This window comes from Pleurodeles waltl, chromosome 4_2 (assembly GCF_031143425.1).
Source record: "Pleurodeles waltl isolate 20211129_DDA chromosome 4_2, aPleWal1.hap1.20221129, whole genome shotgun sequence".
Classification (NCBI taxonomy): Eukaryota; Metazoa; Chordata; class Amphibia; order Caudata; family Salamandridae; genus Pleurodeles; species Pleurodeles waltl.
The window spans coordinates 658,785,129-658,805,218 of NC_090443.1; the positions used below are offsets into that span (position 1 = coordinate 658,785,129).

The following is a 20,090-nucleotide window of genomic DNA, read 5'->3' on the forward strand; positions in this document are numbered from 1 at the left end:
TTGGTTAAACCTTCATGTTTCTAATTAAACATAATGTGCTGTGTTACACAATTGGTTTTACCAATGCTTGTTTTACCAGTGCTTGTTTGCTAATGTGAGCAGGTGTAGACATGTGCTTCTAATTGGGTGTGGTGCAGACATGTGCTTTTAATTGGGTGTGGTGACTTATCCACATGTAGAAACTCAACTGCTTTCCTGATTGGCTATAAATAGCAGAGTGAAGCATGCCTCCCTGCTTGGCTTTGTTTTGCTTCCCGATCTCAGCATCTGATTTGGCAGTCCAGCCCTTTCTGTCATCCTGGTATTCAGGTCTTTTAAAGCAATGAATTTCTTTGTTCCTGTACTAGCTGACACCAGGAATTCCTCCAGCACTCTGGAAAAGACTGCAGCTAAGTGCCTAGTATTCTCCAGGGAGTTTGTTCTTTGAGCGCTGCGCTTTCCTAGAACAGCTGGTGTATTTCAGACCTCGTATTATGGCAGAGTGCTTATCTTGAGGAGACAAATGCATTTCTGAACATCCAACATTATTATTGTAGGTACCTGTCTAAATGTGCTTCAGGAAATCTGTTTTGAGCTCAAGTAATACAAAAAGTGACAGCGCAATTTTAAAAGAGCATTTACGTGACTTTTCTTTCTCTAATAGCATAACTCTGGGATTTAAATTGTGTCATTCATGCCTGTGTTTCAGGTTTGAGGAACTTGCTTTTTGAAGGGTTTTTCACACACAGAGTGAAACCAAACCAAATTGTGTCACCCTAACTGTTTGAATCCAGAGTGGACATTTGTATTTCTTAGATTGTTTTTGTTCCTTTTAGTTTAACCCTATGCATGCTGGAAAGTTATGTGTGATATAATTAATGCCCTTGTTTGTCTTTCTTTTGCATGATAAGTGCAACCACAGTTCTAATTGTAGTGTGCAACAGTGAATCTCTGTGAAGCCAGCCCTAGTGTTGCAGTACTTATTGTTATGGTACTCAGTTTGGGTTTTTGGTAATGCAGTGTTAGTAATTGTGCCAGCAGTTATTATTATCCAAGAGAAGTGCTGGAGCATCCCGGTGTTCTTATACCGCTCCCATGCCCATATCAGACAGATAGATTCAGCTTCAAGGAAGTTGAGTGCACTAACTCTACTATCACTCGGTCAACAACGACCTGCCCCCCAAAGATACAGGGTGCCTGGCTGGACCGGCAAGACGTGGCAGTGTTTTGTCTCTTTCTCTTCCACTCCCCCTTTCGTTTTGGGACACCTGCTGGGGTTTGTGTGTCCACCAGGAAGTGCCGAGAGGTGTTCCAGGAGGTCAGGGGGCATACCATCACCCCTGCAGACATCCTGCTTTTCAGGTGAGTGGCCCAGTCTCGACATTGCTTAACTGGGACGTAAAACATTTCACCTCCATCCTGCTTGCCCACTTGCACTCAGTCTGGTCGTTGCTCCCATCCACCTATCACATCAGGTTTTTACCAGGAATAGGCAAGCCCAGGATACTGTGAGACAGATGGTGAACATCATTGGTGTGGCAGAAAAAGCCAAGACCACGACCCTCCGTCTCTCGTTGGATGCAAAGGGGGCATTTAATCAGGTGGACTGGCGATTCCTCTGTGCAGGCTTTTTGAAGACTGGGCTGGGTCCCCACATGTTAGATTATCTGCTGACCAACTTTGATACTCCAGCTTTGTGTATCAGAGCCAATAGTGCCCTCTCCTCCTTGATAGATCTTGGTAGGGCACCAGACAGGAATGTCACCTATCCCCATGATTTTTGCTCTTACAATGAAGCGGTTGGTTCACCGACTCGAAACAAATCCTGGGATCAGAGGGCTTGAGGTAGATGGTGAACTCTGTAAGTGACACTGTTTGAGATCACATTCTGTGCTTCATGGCATTGCCTGACAAGTCCCTTCCCTTGTTGTTGGATGAATTAGAACATTTTGAAGCAGCATCAGACATCCTTATCAATTATGCTAAGTCCATGGGCCTGAGGATAGCCAACACCACCCAGAGGTTCTGACCCTTGCCTATCTCTTTTGGCCATGCCTGTGATGATATCTCCCTGTGCTGCGCTACCTTGCGATCTCTTTGACTAACTCCACCCACCTACTTTATGAACACAAAGTACCCCTACAATGGGGGCTTATTGGAAGATATATACTGCTGGGGCAGGCTGGAGATATCATGGTTGGGTTGCATTATTGCAGTGAAAATAAACTACGTGCCTTGGCTTACACTACGTGACGCACACCTTACCCCTGTTGATTCCACGCAATGACATTCGGCATACCCAAACAAAACTACAATTTGTGTGGCATAATTCCACACCCTGCATACTATGTGCAACAATGTACAAGAGAACATTAGATGGAGGTCTTGGGCTCCCCAATATAAAACACTACATTCATGCTTCCCAATTGCAGTCCACACCGGACTAGTATTCTCATCCACATACAAAACCCTGGGTGCTCCTTGAACAAGGTTACTCTGCCACCCCACTACATCACATCTTGTGGTTGAGACTCAGAGACCGTTTTGAACTTTCACACACTCTCCTCTACGCTATTGATACTCCCCTGCAATACTGGAATAAAATAAATCACCATCAATCAGCTACAACATATCCTTGCCCTCTCTACCCTATTTACACAACCCAGAGTGTGTACCAGGTATGTTAGATTTGTGATTTATAGATTTGAGAAAGGGAAAACCAGCACTTTTGGGGAAGTTGTACCAGGATGGGGTCAAACTAGACAGGCAGATGTGCTGTCAGCGTTTTCAGGTGTCCACTACAGATTAGTTCTGTCTTAACCAACTTCTCCACTGGGCAAACAAACCATTAGTGATAGACAATGGTAGCAGAGGCAAAAATTATTCTAGGGTCTCCTAGGAAGGGTTTGCTCTATTCTACGTAGCTCGTGGGATATCTCCCAACAGCAGCGACAAACTTACCAGTCGCACTGGGAACGAGACCTGGGGACTGCCATTGCCGACAAAGCTTGGCAATGGCTCTGAGTGCGCACAGCCAAGAACTCCATTTGTCTTCAGCATAAAGATAATGCCTACAAAATCCTTTCAAGAAAGTATTTCACTCCAGTCCAGCTTTACATCATCGTACGAGCCGCTGATCAACGTTGAAGCTATTTTGAAGTTCGGGGCACTAACCTGCACATGTGGAGGAACTGCACACATGTGACAAGCTTCTGGTCTGAGGTGCTCCTTTTGTTTCACAGTATTTGTTCAGAGACCCTACTGATGGACCTTCTGGTGCTTCTGTTGGGTGATGATGGGGAGGACTCGATTTATCCACACACCACATCTAGGGGTAAAAGCTGCTCAACTTTTTCCTCCTGGCAGCACGTTTGACTAGAGCTCACACTTAGAAGAACCCTTACCCCCAAGTCTATCATTAAGGTGGACTAAGATATGATATATATATATATATTTTATTATAGATATATACATACATACATATATACACACACACACACACACGGTATGGAGTGCTTCACTGCAATAGTGCTGATAAGATGTTTAGATCTGAACAAATATGGTTGCTTTTTAAGACCTATGTAAAGAGGGATGGGGTGGGGGTGAACCCATCTACCATTATGTTGGATGTCCTATGGTGGATCAGGTTGGGAGGACTATTGTTGGAGGAGGATGTGGCTGGCGGAGATGAAGGGCTGTGGTCCATGTGACTTTGTGTAAGAATGACTTGTGTGTTTGCCTTCTACAAACAAGCCTGTTCTTAGGGCTATTCTTCTAGACATTGTAAGTCACAATGGACGCTGTTGTGATATCACTCCAGTTGTAATCCCCCTCCCCTTTTCTTTTGTTTCAACTAATGTGGCATTGAGATTGCTCTGGAACTATCCTCCTTCCTTATAACTTTCTAACAAACAGATGCTTAAAAAAAAGAAAAAAAATCCTTTCACCTCTGTCTCCCTTAGCACAGATAGGGCCAGGGCACTAATCACATAATACCAAGGGGCTAACCACTGTTCTCCCTCTATGTCCGTCGCCTGCTACCTAGCCTTTGAAACTATTTTTAAAAATAGCAAAGTTCTGGGTTGCATTCTAAATGATATGCCAAAAGCATTAATTTTGCTCATGTTGCATGTTTAGAGGGTACAGTGGGGACACAGGGCTAAGGAGAGCACACATGGGCTGCAGTGAGAAGCAGTGAGTCACACTGAAAAGCTGCAGGGGAACACAAACAGGCAGTGGGGTCAGCGCAGGATGGCACACTGAGGGGCCAGATAAGTGTGTAGGAGAATGACTGCACTTCAAGGGGAGGAGGGCACTCAAAAAGGCAGCGGTGGGTGGTCAGCAAAGGACAGCACATAAAGAGGCTGAAGGGAGGCAGAGCAGCCCCGGGGATTGCTTGAAGGTGGTAGGGCAAAGTGAAATCCAGCAAAGGTGGGGCTTTTGCACACAAGGCTGCAAAAGGCACAGGGACAGACTTAGGTTGTCTGGAGACACAAAAAGTAGATGCAGGGGAACCCAGTTACACAGAGAGCCTACAGGAGCTGTGGAAGTAAACAGAGGAGCTCCTTCGGGAAGGGCACAGTGGCTCACATGGTCTACAGGGGTGGTAAGGGCTCACAGATGTGCTGCAGGAGAGGGAAGACTGGTGGCAGCAGTGAGGCAGGGCACTACAAGTATGGGCTGGAAGAGGGAGTGTTGAGACACACAGGACCAGAAGGGCTGGGTCAGGATTCCCCCGAAAATACTGAGATTTCAGGGGACACATGGTGGGACACACCAAAGGATACAGAGCTAGCAGAGGGCACAAAGGGGGACTGCAGAGCTGGTGAAGGGGACACACAGAGGTCCAGCAGTGGACAGCCTGGGACAGGGCGATGCAAAGAAGAAAGGGCAATGCTAGGGGTTTGCAAGATGATAGGGGCATAAAGAGTGGAAACAGGGTAAGGGGAAAATACACAAAACAGCAGTAAGAGGGTATGGGATGCAAAGGTTGGCTGCACAACATGGTGACACATATGGACTGAGCAGACCAGCAGAGAAGCTGCATGAAACCAGGGTAGGATGTAAGGAAGACAAAGGTCACACAAAGGGCTGCAGGGATGAGTCAAAGTGGGACAAAGAGGTCCTGCACAAGCTAGAGGGGCACACTGATGTTTTGCTGGGTGAGAAAGGCCACATAGAGGGGCTCTGCAGGCATGACAGGGCACACGGACCACAGTGGGGAAGAGGCACCTAGAGATACTACAGAGAAGCATAAGGCACATAATGGGAATGTAGGGTAAGTGAGGGTACAAAAAGGTGTTGTAGGGGCCATAAATAAGAGCTGCTGGAACACTGCTGGATGGCAGATACAGACTGCATGAAGTCACAAACCCACCACTATCATACATAAACATAAACATAACCAGTATCAAATGCCACCACACTCAAAACACCAACCATCACATTACCACATAACCAAAAACCTAAATTCAAATATCCACCACAGGCTAACACCCCCATCATATTACATAATATATATCAAAATATACACACATGCCCATCTTGATATGCGTTCACTGTAAACATTATTTGCAACACACTCACAATCAAAGAGCTATTCAGACAACATCATATAGAATCACATACCCACAATTATGTCCATACGTTCACACACACATCAGACAGGCACACAGCCACATTTATACACCCATCAGGGTACTTCCGCACGCCCACATGAACCACAGCCAACACACATACACCATTATGTCTGCTCAACCAACAGTATATGCCCACGCACCCCCAATCTGATAATCAGACTACCAAATTCATGACCCCCCACCCACCAAGATGGAATTCACATTCAACACCAAATGTGTACAGAGCCACCATCATACCCCAAACAGCCAATATCATGACAAAATATCTATCATCATGCATCCTAACACCTACCTACATGCACATATCCAGCATCATAAACTCACCATCATATGACAAATATGTTTAAGGTGACTTTGACATAAAAAACGAAAAAGAACAGAAATTCAAGCTAACATGCTACCTTCACCTCTTGTTCCCACTCTACCTTAACTCTCACTCCCAGCATACAGTATTCCGTGCATCACACAAATTAAATTAATAAAAATGCATAGTATAATACACTGGTAATAACAGCATATGCCAGCGCTCCACCAACATATATTAAATTTCACAGTGAACCCATCCTCTTTCATTCTTGCATCCACCCAACATTAGATGATAACATAAGCATACAATCATTATCCAAACATCATGTATGACAACAGAAAAAATAATATGTGCACACAAGCACCAATATATTATCACACACCCTCATGGCATTTTACCACACAGCCATATGCCCATACTGAGCAAAATACATCTGTATAACTGGGAACAAATGGCCACATGGCTACCACAAACACTATTATAAACCAACATACCTACCCTCATCAATCCAAACACACACAATAGCACACCAACATAAAAACTATGACATAACATATACACCATCATCTGTGAACAAACCACCCTCCTACAATTACCAGTTATCAATGATATACAGTGTGAATACAACCATTAAGCGAGCAGTCATACTTCCTTTTACACGTCTAAAGACATAATAAACGTGTAACAGACCGCATGCAAAGCTAGTGCATATTCTTTAAAACTGTTTCTAATTAACATAAGAACTCTCCCAAAATATCAATTCGAAATTTTTCATTTCACTACGGATGATATGCTGAATGCCATCTTTCCCATGGAAAATTGGCTAGATGATACGTCTCTACCTGATCTAATGGCTGCATTTACTGCAGGCTTCTCCATCATTCCTGAAGATCTCCCTCATAGCAACAGTGGGAGGCGCTGTATTTTTAAAAAAATCACCTCAAATGCATCACCATTAACATAAGTGAATCCAACAAAGCTGAGGGCTTCATGTTCACACTCTGGATAACCCCCTACTTTTGCATAGACTGGGCCACTCATTTATATACCCCCCTCTTCACCCACAGATATTTGTTCACATTTTGTACCAAGCTAATTGAAAGTCCCATCCCTCAAATGATCAAACCCCCTAATTTCTCCATTCTGGACGTCTTAACTATAATGAAGATGTAAGTGCTAGCAGCACTAGCGACCCATTACATAGAGAATTTGGCCACTTTATAATCCTTCTATTTGGTGTTATAGCCAATGCACTCTTAGGCAATACACTCGACCTGAGTTTCACCAATTTATATAAGCTTTGTTTTGAAGTTTCCTATCTTTGGCTTCATCAGATCATCCTGTAGTTATCCTAATTATGTCTAAATTACTTCCCCAAGCCACACCATCCGGAGTCTTTGCCCTGAGAAAGCCTTAGCATAAGTTCACTGAGCAAGAATTCACCAATAGCTTAGTTACTAACCTGCGCAGTTTGTCAGGGTATATAGAAAAATGTGTTGGCTTTCAATGATTGGATATTTAAATCCCTTGATGAAACAGATCACCTGAAGAAGAAAGAGTGCCATTGTTCACTACACCTGCACCATGGTATAATCAAGAAGGGTGTAATGCAAAATGTCACTGCCGCACATTAGAAGTAAATGGAGAATAAAGTTGCAGGACACATTTAAAAAGCTTCATTACTCTGCCATCAAAAATTATCATTAACTGATTAAAGTACCCAAATACACATATTATTGCCCTAAGATTAAATCAGCTAAGAACGCTATCAAACAAATCTCTTCTAGTTTAAATCCATAACAATTCCATTGACCAAACAACTCAGCATTTTTTACTGTCAGCTTTTTATTTCAGGATAAAATCCTTCTCACACATTATACTTTTGATTCTCAACTCATAATGGTGGAGCAAGCTCTGCCATCAGCTGTGGATTCACAGGTTTTGCTCCCATCCCCCTTCAAGAGATGACAACCCTTCTCAGGAGCTGCAGTTCTGGTCCTCCTAGAGAACCATGCCTCTAGTCTATTCTCAATAAGTGCTCATATGTCCCTCTCTTTAATATGCATAATAACTATCAAATAGCACCAGAACCATTCCACTCACAGTATCAGAACATTTGAAATCCACCGTGCACAATGGCGGGAGAGGTCTCCTGGACCTATCGGAGCCATTCAATACCATATCACATAGCACACTACTGCAGAGACTGGTACTGCTTTGTAAGGAACAGCAATTTTATGGTTAAAAACCTTGCCATCCAATTGCCCTTTGCTATCAACAGCTTTGGCTCTGAAGGTAATATCATATGCAGATGAAACCCAACTAATTGACTCTCTTACAAACGATTATGATGTGAACTGAGAAAACCTTAAGCGGTGCTTTACTGCAGTATGTTACTGGGCGACATGACAAACAGTTGCCTGATGCTAAAATCAGACAAAACAGAAAATCTCATACTGGGAAAGGAAGTGTAGTGATGGACCAAACATTGATGGCCTGTGTAACTGGATATCCATCCTACCCAATTTCCGGTGATTTTAATTCTTGAAGCCACCTTTGACATAGATCTCTCTTTCAGGCTGCATGTAATCTCTGAAGCTGCCTTTCGTTTCGGATTAATCAAAACCCTTAAAAAAATGTTTTTTAAAAATGTATACAAAAAACACACAAAGCAGTTACCTCCCTCAGAGAGAACTTTGGTTACCTTTTCTCTTATTACATCTCAATTAGTGTTTTAACTCATTCTATATAGGTCTTCCTGAAAGTCGTATCTGCAAACTAAAAGATGTGCACAATTATGCTGCTCGTCTTCTGCTCAATCTACGCAAACAGAGCTCCATTACTTCTAAATTAGCTGATCTAAACTGGCTGCCCATAGAAAAGCACATCAAATTTAAGGTCCTTTCTTTGATCTACGAAGCCACCAATAAAAAAAAGGTCCCAGCAGCCTTCAGAAGCTGACTACTACCCATAAGCATGCCGGACGTCCGGAATCTTCCAAATATCTCCACCTTTCCCCTCCCAAATACTGTCTCAATTGGAGGGGATACATAAAATAACCACAGGAGCAACCCACAGACCAACGGAGGCCAGGCTAATATCACAGAAAAAATAACTATGTCCAAACAAGTATGAATTATCCCCAAAAATATCTGAAAAAAAATTGGAGATAGAGATTACTCATATTTGATCAAGGAGAGTATAACTAACATGTAAAATCTTCAAACAACTGTATCTGTATTAAACTGTTTTTAGAAACATACATTCAAAGGATACATAAGTAGACAATAAATATCTTTTGACAAAATATAAATAAGAAGGTCTATAAATGAAGTAGTGTTCTAAAAGTGAGGCAAACAACAATCAAGCATGCATGAGAAAGAAGGATCAATTAAAAATAGTGAAACACAAGAAAGACCAACATGTTCATTTATGTAATAAATCCAAAAGAGCATGTATGAAAGGAATTCAGCACTCCCTTATGCCCAATATGACTCAAAAAATTAATTTTGCCATGGACTTTTGACAGTATTTCAATACTAAGGTTGTTCATGGGTCATCATCAGGATGTGAAAGTTAAGAGCACAGCATAGATTGTAGGACAGCTACAAATGTTCAGAAAAACAAGATGCCAATCCAATTACTTTGAAAGTGGAGCATGTGGGATTAGAATACAGTAATAAGGCCCAACCATAAAATCAGCCAGAAGCAAGGGTCCGATGAGTAGGCCTCTATCACAATAGTTATATCTTAATTAATGACTCAAGGAAAGATAAGCAAGGCTAAACTTCCAGATACACAGTGGTTAATGGTGGCCAAGTATGATCAACAAAGTTGGATGCACATTGCATCACTGAGGGAAACCTTCTAAATTGGGGACATGTGTCAATTATCCTGGAAAATCTGGAGGGGAGTAATGCACCTTCAGCCACGGGTGCATCTGCTTGCTGGAGTGTCAGGAATGCCACTGACACTTCAGTTATGAATGCCACAAACAAAGCACGGTGTTACACAAAAACAACTATCATCACAGCACTAAAGAAGCACCATAACACACGTCAACTGACATATACCTGCACCACCATTATATACCAATTCACATATTAATTGAAACAAGTGTACTGATAAACACAAACACAAAGATTTGTTACTACAGTGCAAAGATGTTATTATCACAGTGAAACTCAACTGAATTGAGAACACACAATTAATGACTTACAGAGTCTACTCTTTAACCACTTCATGGACGAAAACAATGGGGTTTTACTCACAAAGCCTACTTATTGTGATTTTAATACAATATACGGATTTAACCTATTGTGACTTGGGTATTGTTAGACCTAGCACCCTTGGCCTAATCTCCCCTGTCTTTGTGCCTCTGCTTCCTGTGCTTTTACAGTGTGCTGGACTCTGTTTTTGCTGCTTTTGGAACTCTGTGCACTTTACCACTGCTGACCAGTGCTAAAGTGCAAGTGCCCCCTGCGTAAATTGAATGTGCAATTGGCCTTTCCAAGATTTGCATATTTGATTTACAAGAAAACCTAGGTATACCCATGGGCAGGGTATGTTAAAGGTAGGACATGTGCTTCTGTGTTTTTACATGTCCTAACAGTGAAATACTGCCAAATTCGTTTTTCACTGTTGCAAGGCCTATCTCTCTCATAGGTTAACATGGAGACTGCCTTTAAATGTCTTTTAAGTGCAGTTTCTCTCTGGGAGCAGATAGAGATTTGGAGCTTGGGAGCTCTGAACTCACAATTTGAAAATGCCACTTTTAGAAAGTGGATATTTTCTTGCTTAAAACATTCTGTGACTCTGCCTTCTTGTTTATTCCCTGTCTGGTCAGACTGACAGTTGGGTTGTTTGTGAATCTCCACTAGACAGTGACACAAAGGGAGCTGGGGTGTAGCCTGCATATCCTGATGGGCCACATGGGCTACAATGGAGGGAGGAGTGGTCACTTACACCTGAATGGGCGGTGCCTGTCCTTACACTATGCAGTCTCCAACCCCCTGGTGTGTGTCTGGAGCCAGGCCTGGGCAAGGCAGGATCTTGTGAACAACAGAGAATTTCCTTTGAAGTCTGCCTACTTCAAAGGCAGAAAGGGGTATAGATAGTGGACCCAAAACCCCAGATTTTCAGATTACTTCTGGAACCAAGAGGAACCTCTGCCAAGGAGAAGAGCTGAAAAACTGGAGGAAGAGTACTGACCCTTTGCCTGTGACTGTGCTTTGTGGGTTGGCCTGCAGCTGCTGCTTCTGCCTGAAAGAGGACAAAGACTGGACGTTGTGGTATATTCCTGCTTGTGAAGTGTCTCCAAGGGCTTGGACTGAGCTTGCCTCCTGTTTTGAAGTCTTTGGGTCATCAAAGACTTACTCTGCCAGCATCTGGACTCTCTGCTGAGACCCCTGCCAAGTGGTGCCCACTACAGTCCCTGGGCACTTGAAAGTTTAAGCTGGTGGAACAAAGACTAAAATCCACCCAAAGGAACTGTGCAGGGAAACTTTTGACGCATCACCTGCAAAATCGACACATCACCTGCATCGCAGATGGAGAAATAACGCAACACCTGCTGGTGGCTGCTAAAAAAGATGCAAATACCACACAGCGCAGTTTTACATCCCCGTGCAGCTGGATTTCGCATGCATCATCATTGGGTGTCAAAATCAACACAAACCTGCATGAACCCAAGGTGCTCCATCTGGAAATTGACACACCGCTCTCTTTTGGGAGAGAAAAACAATGCACTGCCTACCCGACCAGAGAAGAAATGACGCACATCTTTACTTGCGAGTAAGGAATCAACGCATTGCTGACTTTTCCAACACACTCGCCCGTGCGGCTTTATTTTTGGCGCAAGCCAGGTACTTTGTGTACCAACAACGTTTCCATTGTTTTCTATGGAGTAAGATTTTATTATTCAAAAAATTCATAACTTTACTTGTGTATGGTGGATTTTTGTTGTTTTGGTCTTGTTTGATTAAGATAGATATTGGCTATTTTTCTAAACAGGTGTGGTGTATAGTTTGTGTTTTTGCTGCACTACTGTGTGTGTTGGTAGAAATACTTTACACATTGCCTTTGAGATAAGCCTGACTGCTTGTGCCAAGCTACCAACAGAGTGAGCAGAGGTTATGTTAAGTGTGTATCTCCATTGCCCTGACTACAGTGAGGGTCCCTGCTTGGACAGAGTGCAGACTAATAGCCAACCAGAGACCCCATTTATAACAGGTATGGTTAATGTTTCCTTTATTGTTAATGCACATGAAAAAACAGCACATCACAAACCACAAAGGCAGAGAGGCGGAGTATAATAAGATATGTTTTAATATGTTTATATGTGTTCTTTAGAATGGTAGCTGACCCACAGGGCTAACAAAGCACATTACAAATTGTTTTTGGGTCTAAATTAATAACATGGTAAATGTTTGATATTGATAACGATTCTTAACATGGATTCTTAGGGATTATACAAAGGAAAGTTGTTATTTTGAGTATTCCCATAGTGGTTCAAAATAAAACAAAAATAAAAGCTGGTATAGTCTGAACATAGACTAGATATTCAACATCCAATTTAAGCAACAGATGTACAAATCCATTTGAAAGTGAATTTGAGATAGTAGTATTTCAAGTTCTCTCTTGAAGCTGCTGAAGGGGACGTTATTCTGATAGTTTGGGGGGTGGAGAAAGAGGAGAAGAGTTCCAAATTCTAGTGAAGCTTCATGAATATGATTGATTTAAGGTTTTAGACTTTTTGAAGGATGGAGTTTATTTCTAGGAGGGAGTCTGCTAAATTTATTTCAGGGAACTTAGTCCTTTTAAACACAATGAAGAATAGATACAAAGTATTATAAGTGCATCAAACAGATATGAAGCCTAGTACCAAACTTATGTGGTTGAATCCTCTGTTACCTGTAATCAGTCAAACAGCTTAAATTATGGCCGCTTTTAAAAGATTGAGGTGGGTTAAGGCTGCCAGTTAGGAAGGAGTGGCAGTAGTCAAGTTTGGAGAACATCAGAGTCCTTTTGATTTCGTTTGTCATAATGAAGGCCTTTATTTCACGGAGGAATCTAATTTGGTGTGAGGCTCCTTTGGATAAGGTGATGATGTGGGACTGTAGATTCAGGTTTTGTGTAGACTGCAACCTTGTGATATTGCACACTCTACAACAGAGGGTTTGTGACCTAGTAGGTTGGTTACTCCAAGATCCATTGAATCTAAAGTATGGCATTTTGGGGGATCAATTAGTAAGAACTTTATCTGTGAATTACTGAGTTTGATGTAGTGTAGGTGTTTTGCAAACTTAGCAGTGTCTTCTGAGGAGATGAATTTAATATAAAATAGGGTGTCATCCATTTTTTGATATGATGAGATGTTTGCCTCGCTCACAAATGAGCAAAAGGATTCCATGAACACTTTGAAAAGTAACAGGAAAAAAATGGAATTGTGTGCAACCCCTGGATGAAAGAGGGAAACGTCTGAGCAGAAGTTCACTATTTTTATGTGTTGTGATCAGTTGGTCAGGTGTGATTGTATTCATCCCAGTCAGGACTGAGCTGCAAAGTCCCAACCAGTGTCCCCTCGTCTTCAAAAGTATCTTATGTTTGATGGTATCAAATGCAGCTGCAAGGTCAAGTAGAATGAGTAGGTAAGATGATCCTTCGCCTAGAAAGTGTAATGTGTTGTTGACTATGTGTCGAATGGTGGTCTCTGTACTGTAGCCAGATCTGAAGCCTGACTGAATGTCAAAGAGATTAAAAAAATTTAAGGAACTGGTTCAATTGTTTTGAGACACAACTTTCCAGAACTTTAGAAAGGAAGGCGAGACTGACTATTTTTTAATTGTTTCAGATCATCTGGGTATGCACTATTGTTTGGGAAGTGGACTGACTAGCATGATCCTCAGAAGTAGTGAAGTGTCAATCACTTGTAGGAGGTACAAGATGAAGGAGTTGCTGACATTCTTAGGCAATTTAGCTGGAATGAGTACTGCAAACTGAGAGGAAGATCTTAGATCTGTACTGGTGTTAGACAAGTCTGCTTGTGATACATCTTGGAAGGAGGCCCATATGTCAGTGTTTACCTGGTATGTTAACAGGGGAGGCAACAGGGATTTTGGCATTGATGGATAGGCCTGACTTATTTTTTCCTAAAATAACTCCAAGACTCTTTTACAGATATCCTTTGTGTAACTGATATCTAGCCGACCTTGGGGAGTGAAATGTTTAAAATTCAAAAGCCCTTCAGGATAATTTGTTTTGGTCAATTGGAATCAGTTTTGATAAATGACACCATGGCATCAAGTATGTGTTTTTTTATAGGTGTTCCACATTTTTTTATAATGTAGCAAGTTCAAGTGTTGAATGGCCTTGTGTCGATCCTCTTTCAGCCATACTGAGAATTTTCCATTCTTATGTAATTCCTTTGAGAAACACTGAAGGTGTTCTTGTACTGTCTTTTAAGTTTAATTGAATCACATTTCCCATATTTTACATATATTTATGATATATGGGTTTATATTTCATGTACTGTTTCTTTTATTGCACAAAATGTAATAGTATAAAGGCACATACTTCACAGGGGACTGTGAAATATGGAAAGTTTTTCCCAACTGCCTTTGAAATACAGATTTCATCATCATAATGACAGATCCAAGGGATCCTGCAGAGTTTTATCTGTTAGGCCTACTAAGATTATTTGACACGGATGACCAAATCATGTAGTAAAGTTGTATAAACTATGCCATAAAATTGAAACTTTTGCAGCACATTCTGTGGTGGTCAACACTGCAGGTACAGAATTGCCTAAACACACCGATCTTCACCACTTTCCCCTGCCTTATTAATAATATCATTCAAGAAAAGTATACAAGATATAAATATTTTAAATCAAATGATTGCTCATTGTTGGGAGACATTTTGAAGAAAACAGCTTTTTCAAGATAACTACCCCAAAATATGAATGCAATATAATAAAATGTATGATGGGTACCATGAGTAATACTTACTATATTGCCGGCTGAGCATCGCCTTGTGGATCATTACACCAAAACCCCTTGTTGGAAATATGGGACCACAATGCACAATTACCTATTATGTACACTCTCTTTAAACCACTGCATTTTGTGCAATAAAAGCACAAAAATGATATGGCTATCTATCAAGTATATATTGGCAATGGTAGTTATAGCTAGAACCACATTTCCATAGGAAATATATTTTTTGTCTGCTTATCACTTCCCAAAAAGAGTTGCTTCTACACCAACAGCATGTTGCAAAGTTTTGGGGTGATCTGTTAAGTGCAGGCCATGAAAAAGGGGAGGGGGCATAATGTGTTTTGCTCATGACATTTTCAAATAGATAACCCACCAGTAGACATTTAGTCATATGCAATTGTAGATGAGTTGTAATGCAATACTGTAGACAGATTTTCAGTTCAGAGGATGGTTATGAGGTCTGGATGTTTATTTCTAGTACTTCGCTGAAGATTTTGAAGCATTGCAGACTGTTCAATAATATATAGAATATAGGTGTCCCACTTGGGGGAGGGATATCTCACACTGGTATTGTGTGCATGGCTCCAAGTTTGTATGCCATTGTGCCCATCTCAGGAACATATGTACTGCATTTTATCAAACTACAGACATCCTCAAGGATTCCATTATGGTGAATGGATAATTAGGCACAGTTGTAGCGTGCTCAATTACTAAAGTTTAAAAACCCTACAGGATGCTGTTACAATGGTTGGCTTTCATGAGTGATGTATTCAATTGTGTCAATTAACATGCATCAGTAATGTAATATATGAGGTAATGTATGACGGGGATGCAAATAAAGTTAGCTCTGTAAACTATAACTAATGAATTTCATTTTGCTTGTTAAATATTAGTTGTTTAGAAGTTGAAAACCTAACTATAATACCGCTTTCGCATGTTTTTTTAGAATGAATTTCTGGGGGGTGGGAGGTTGAAGTAAACCAAGACTGCATGTAACAATTACTTTACTTTACACAGGGAAATAACTCTTCTAATAGTCAAAAGCGGGATTGGGAATTTACGATACTGCACAAATTTAACATCTCACAGCTTGATTTTGGTTAAATAGCATATCGTCCTCTACATCTTCATAAATACTAAAGATGTACAGAGAGAGAGAGAGAAAGAGAGGGAAAGATAACTCTTTATGCTTATTTATATTCATATTCCATTTTATAACTAACTACTAAATACCAGGTTCAGTCTAGGATAGAATATAGGCTCAGGCACACTTATAAAAGTGGCTCCACTAGTGAATCAGCTAGAAAAGTGGCCTACATGTGAAAATCTAGACAGTTGTGAACTGGTAAAGAAAAGCTGCATAAGTGTTGTTCAAAGTATGGTGGACACTGCTTTTCTGCTTGCTGCAGGCAAGTATTCTGGTAGTATCAGAGAAAATTGTTAGAAATATGCCCCTTCTGCAGGGTCACTTTGGATTTTGTTAGTTTTTTTGGCATCTAAAGAACTCTGTGCACTTTCCTGCTAACCAATGCCAGAGTGCTTGTGCTTCTCCTTTCAACATGGTAAAATCAGTATACACCTGACTGGTTTATTTAATTTGCTTGTAGGTCCTTAGTATATGGTACCAAGTATATCCTGGGCTTATAAAGTAAATTCTATGAGTGGACTGAAGTACTCATTATGCCTTCTATTGTATCATCTTTGTAAAGCATGTTTCCGAGCCTACCTTTGTAACCTTGTGCAATTTTACACTGCAAATTCTACCTCTCAAAACAACCCATTTTGATGGGGCTAAAACATCTCATTAAATATTTATAGGTCAGCCCTGAGGAGGCCCTATTGCTGATAAGACAGCGTACATAGCATTTAAAAGTAGGACATGTAAACAGTTTATGTCAAACATGGTTTACAGTGAAAAGGTCCTCAAAGCTTTTCTCACTGTAGCAGAGTTGGCTGTCCCGCAGGAAAGCACTCAGATGCAATATTACATTTTATGAGTTTTTTGTCTGGCTACAAAACAGCTACAGATTTCATTTTTGGAGTTAAAATGTTTATTACAGGACTAATTCACTGGTGAATTTGGATGTGTAATAAATATTTGGGAATGATGATTTTTAGAATTTTACTTCTACCCTGCTTAAAGCCCCTGTAAGCTAAATCTGCATTTTGCTCTCCCACTTCTGCCAGTCAGTAATAAGCATCCGAATAGGCATGAACAGGGTATGAACCTGCTACCAAGAGCAAACCACGGGCTAACATCAATGGGCCGAGATGACCCATCTGAACCTGACAGAATAGGTAAGGTGGGGCCTTGGAGGATCCTTTTTGACACTAAAGTGTCATGCCCTGCAAATCAGATGTGCAGATGTGTTGACGGAGCGCCTAGCAGCGCCACAAGACCAGGAAGTGAGACACAGGAAGAGCTGCAAGTGGGAGTGGAAGCTGTGAGCTGGACCGTTGTGAGGCCAGGGGATTCTGCAGGAAGACCGAGGGAAGAGCAGTGAGGCAGTTAGGCGAGGTCGCTAGGAGGCACTGGAAAGCCCAGTGGTTGCAGAAGCGGACTGCCATTAAAGCCCAGGCCCTGGTGTGGAGTGCACAGCAAGGAGGTGAGGAGTGAGGAGGGGTTGAGTGCCCGCTGCCCCCAAATCTCCTCCAACAGAGCATGGTCTCCCAGGCCCGTATGGCCTGTTTGAATATCACATCCTGCCTGATAGGGCTGCTGCAATTTGTCATGTGATACTTGGAGAGAACGTCAAGGAGGTCTTCTTTTGCCCCGCAAACCCAACAGGTCCAATTTACAGAAGGCTATTTTTTGACATTACAGTGTCAGAGACTGTTTGACAGGTTTCTTGGGTTACATATAACATTCGGGGTACACTTCAAAAGGCAAGGACATGATGCCAAAACTCCTCTGTATTCCCAGTTGGCTTGCTGAAAACTCAGTTGTATTTTAGTACATTTCTGCCTCTGAGGTTTATGGGTGCAGGGCCTGCCTCAAACTGTATTTTTGTGTTCAATGTGGGAGAAGACACACACACACACACAACATCAGAACCCAGGTTTAGTGTGGCCAAAGACTCCATCCATCCTGAAAATAACCAAATTAGGTAGGATTATCCCTGGGGACCTTTGCTCCATTGGTTAGGGCGGTACCAGGGATCATTCCTATCCAGTAGCTCATGCCAGGCATAAACAAGGCATCTCCAGGCACCCACTTTAGAACATTACTGGAGCTGAGGAAGTTCAGAAGAGAGATGAACCTACAATCTGCAACCTGCAAAAGAGTCCAGGAGGACTGTACCTGCTCTCTGTCTTGAATCCAGGGCAAAGAAGTGGACTCCAAAGGTCACAAGGCTGATCTCATGCATATCTTACAGGGGCACAACAAGCTACAAAAGGCCTTTCGTGCAACTGCCCAGCGGCAACTGGTCCTGGACGGGACACTCCTCTTTGCCTCTACCTGCCACACAGTGAATCTCAAGTGCCTCTCCTGAGGCCCTGGGTTGCTGCTTCTATGTATCCATGTTTTTGATTGGGACCTAAAACACTAAAGTCAGAAGGTGAAATCTTTGAACAGACAAACCTGATTGCACTTTATCTTTCTAATTTGTGTTAGGGTTTCTAATTTGTGTTGAGATTTGTATTGTTTTGCATTTCGATTTTATTTTATTACTTTTTTATTTGAATTTATTAATGTTAAGTACTGCATTAATAATGTACACATTGCCTCCAAGTTAAGTCTGTCTGCTCTGTGCCACCACTAGCAAGGGGTTATTTCGTGGCATTAATGGTACGCCCTGACAAGGACTGTGATTATTACTTGAGGTGAGAACATACCCCCTCAACTAATAACCCAAATTCCTACGGAAATCATGTGTAAAGACCGCCCAACAGACTATAAAACAGGCCCAGAAACAGCCAAAAGAAGGCCAACACACTGCCCTGTCAAGACAGGTGTTCTGACACCAGGTGTGCCAAACAGACCTCTGGGACAGTCAGGTCTCGACAAAAATATCCATAACTGTTCTATAAGCAAATATGTCAGCAGGTGCTTTATTTTATATTTGTATTATTCTGACATTCCATCACGTTTCCCAGTATTCACAAACTAGTAAGTCACGTGTTGCTAAGCAGCATATTGTGGAACAATATGTCGTGGAACAACATGTTAAAAAAATATTTTCTCTGTTTCACTTTTCTATGTTCGTCACGAATTTCAAAATGACTAAATGTTACATTATATTCAACATTTCTGGAAGTTGTCAAGTTTGCCAGGTCCAGGCGTATTTAGCCTATTCGGTTCAATGCGTTTTTTCCTTTACATTCTGTGACCTTAGAGCTGATTAATCGGTTGTGAGATCATGACTACAGCTCCCATAACGCAAAGAAGAAAACTGGGTTCGACGATGGCTCTGTAAGCTTGAACACGAACATGAATTTTATGTAAGTGGGGCTATTCAATTGTTTGCGATAATGATGACGGCTCAAAAAGATAGTAAAGCATAAAAAAATAACAAGGTTCCGTGGGCCCCTAAAGCTCTGGGAACCGGCGCCACTGTACCTGCCGCACCATTGGTAGCTACGCCCCTGCAATTAGTGAACTCTTTCCGCCAAGCGATTTAGCGTTGTTCATCACCACTGGCATACCAATTGTGAGGTAGTTAAACACGTTAAAACAAAATGGAACTTGAATAAAAATAAAATCCATCTTATCAGCAGACTCCAGAAACAACAGTACCACGGTTAATAACTTGCTCCGCATGGAACAGAGTAGAAATATGATATTAATTTAAGAAAACGCACCTATACACAAGCTTTCGCAGATAATGTATCTGTATTTCTAAATTACAAACAAAATTAATTCGTTTTTATATTTTACCTGAAAGTGCCTATCCTTCTGAGTCGGCTCGCTGTGTTCTGCTTGATTGCGGCGTAGCAGCGTAAATGAAACCGAAACCGGGAGAGAGGAGGAGCATGATGAGCTCATGCAAAGGAGTTGGAACCGAAGTCTCGTAAGTGAGAAATGTAACAGCATGTCACGTTTTTTGGACATGTTGTTTCATTTATAATTGTTTTAACTCCTCCAGAAGCGCCATTAGGTTGAACTAAATATTTCTCTTTCACTTGGGCTAAATTCAGAAAGACATAGAAAATACTATAAATATATTG

General features: G+C 41.5%; 1 protein-coding gene across 3 annotated transcripts in view; it reads right to left on the minus strand.

Annotated features, from left to right (window-relative positions):
• LOC138293162 (interferon-induced protein 44-like) overlaps positions 1 to 19,889 on the minus strand; it is a 302,295-nt gene extending 282,406 nt beyond the window's left edge. For 2 of the 3 annotated variants that reach the window (XM_069232222.1, XM_069232220.1), the window contains exon 1: positions 19,801 to 19,889. The gene's annotated coding sequence lies outside the window, so the exon portion shown is untranslated. Of the gene's footprint in view, positions 1 to 19,482; positions 19,538 to 19,800 lie in introns of those variants that run through there. The other variant, XM_069232221.1, reaches the window with a different exon arrangement.
• Between the last annotated feature and the right edge of the window lie 201 nt (positions 19,890 to 20,090).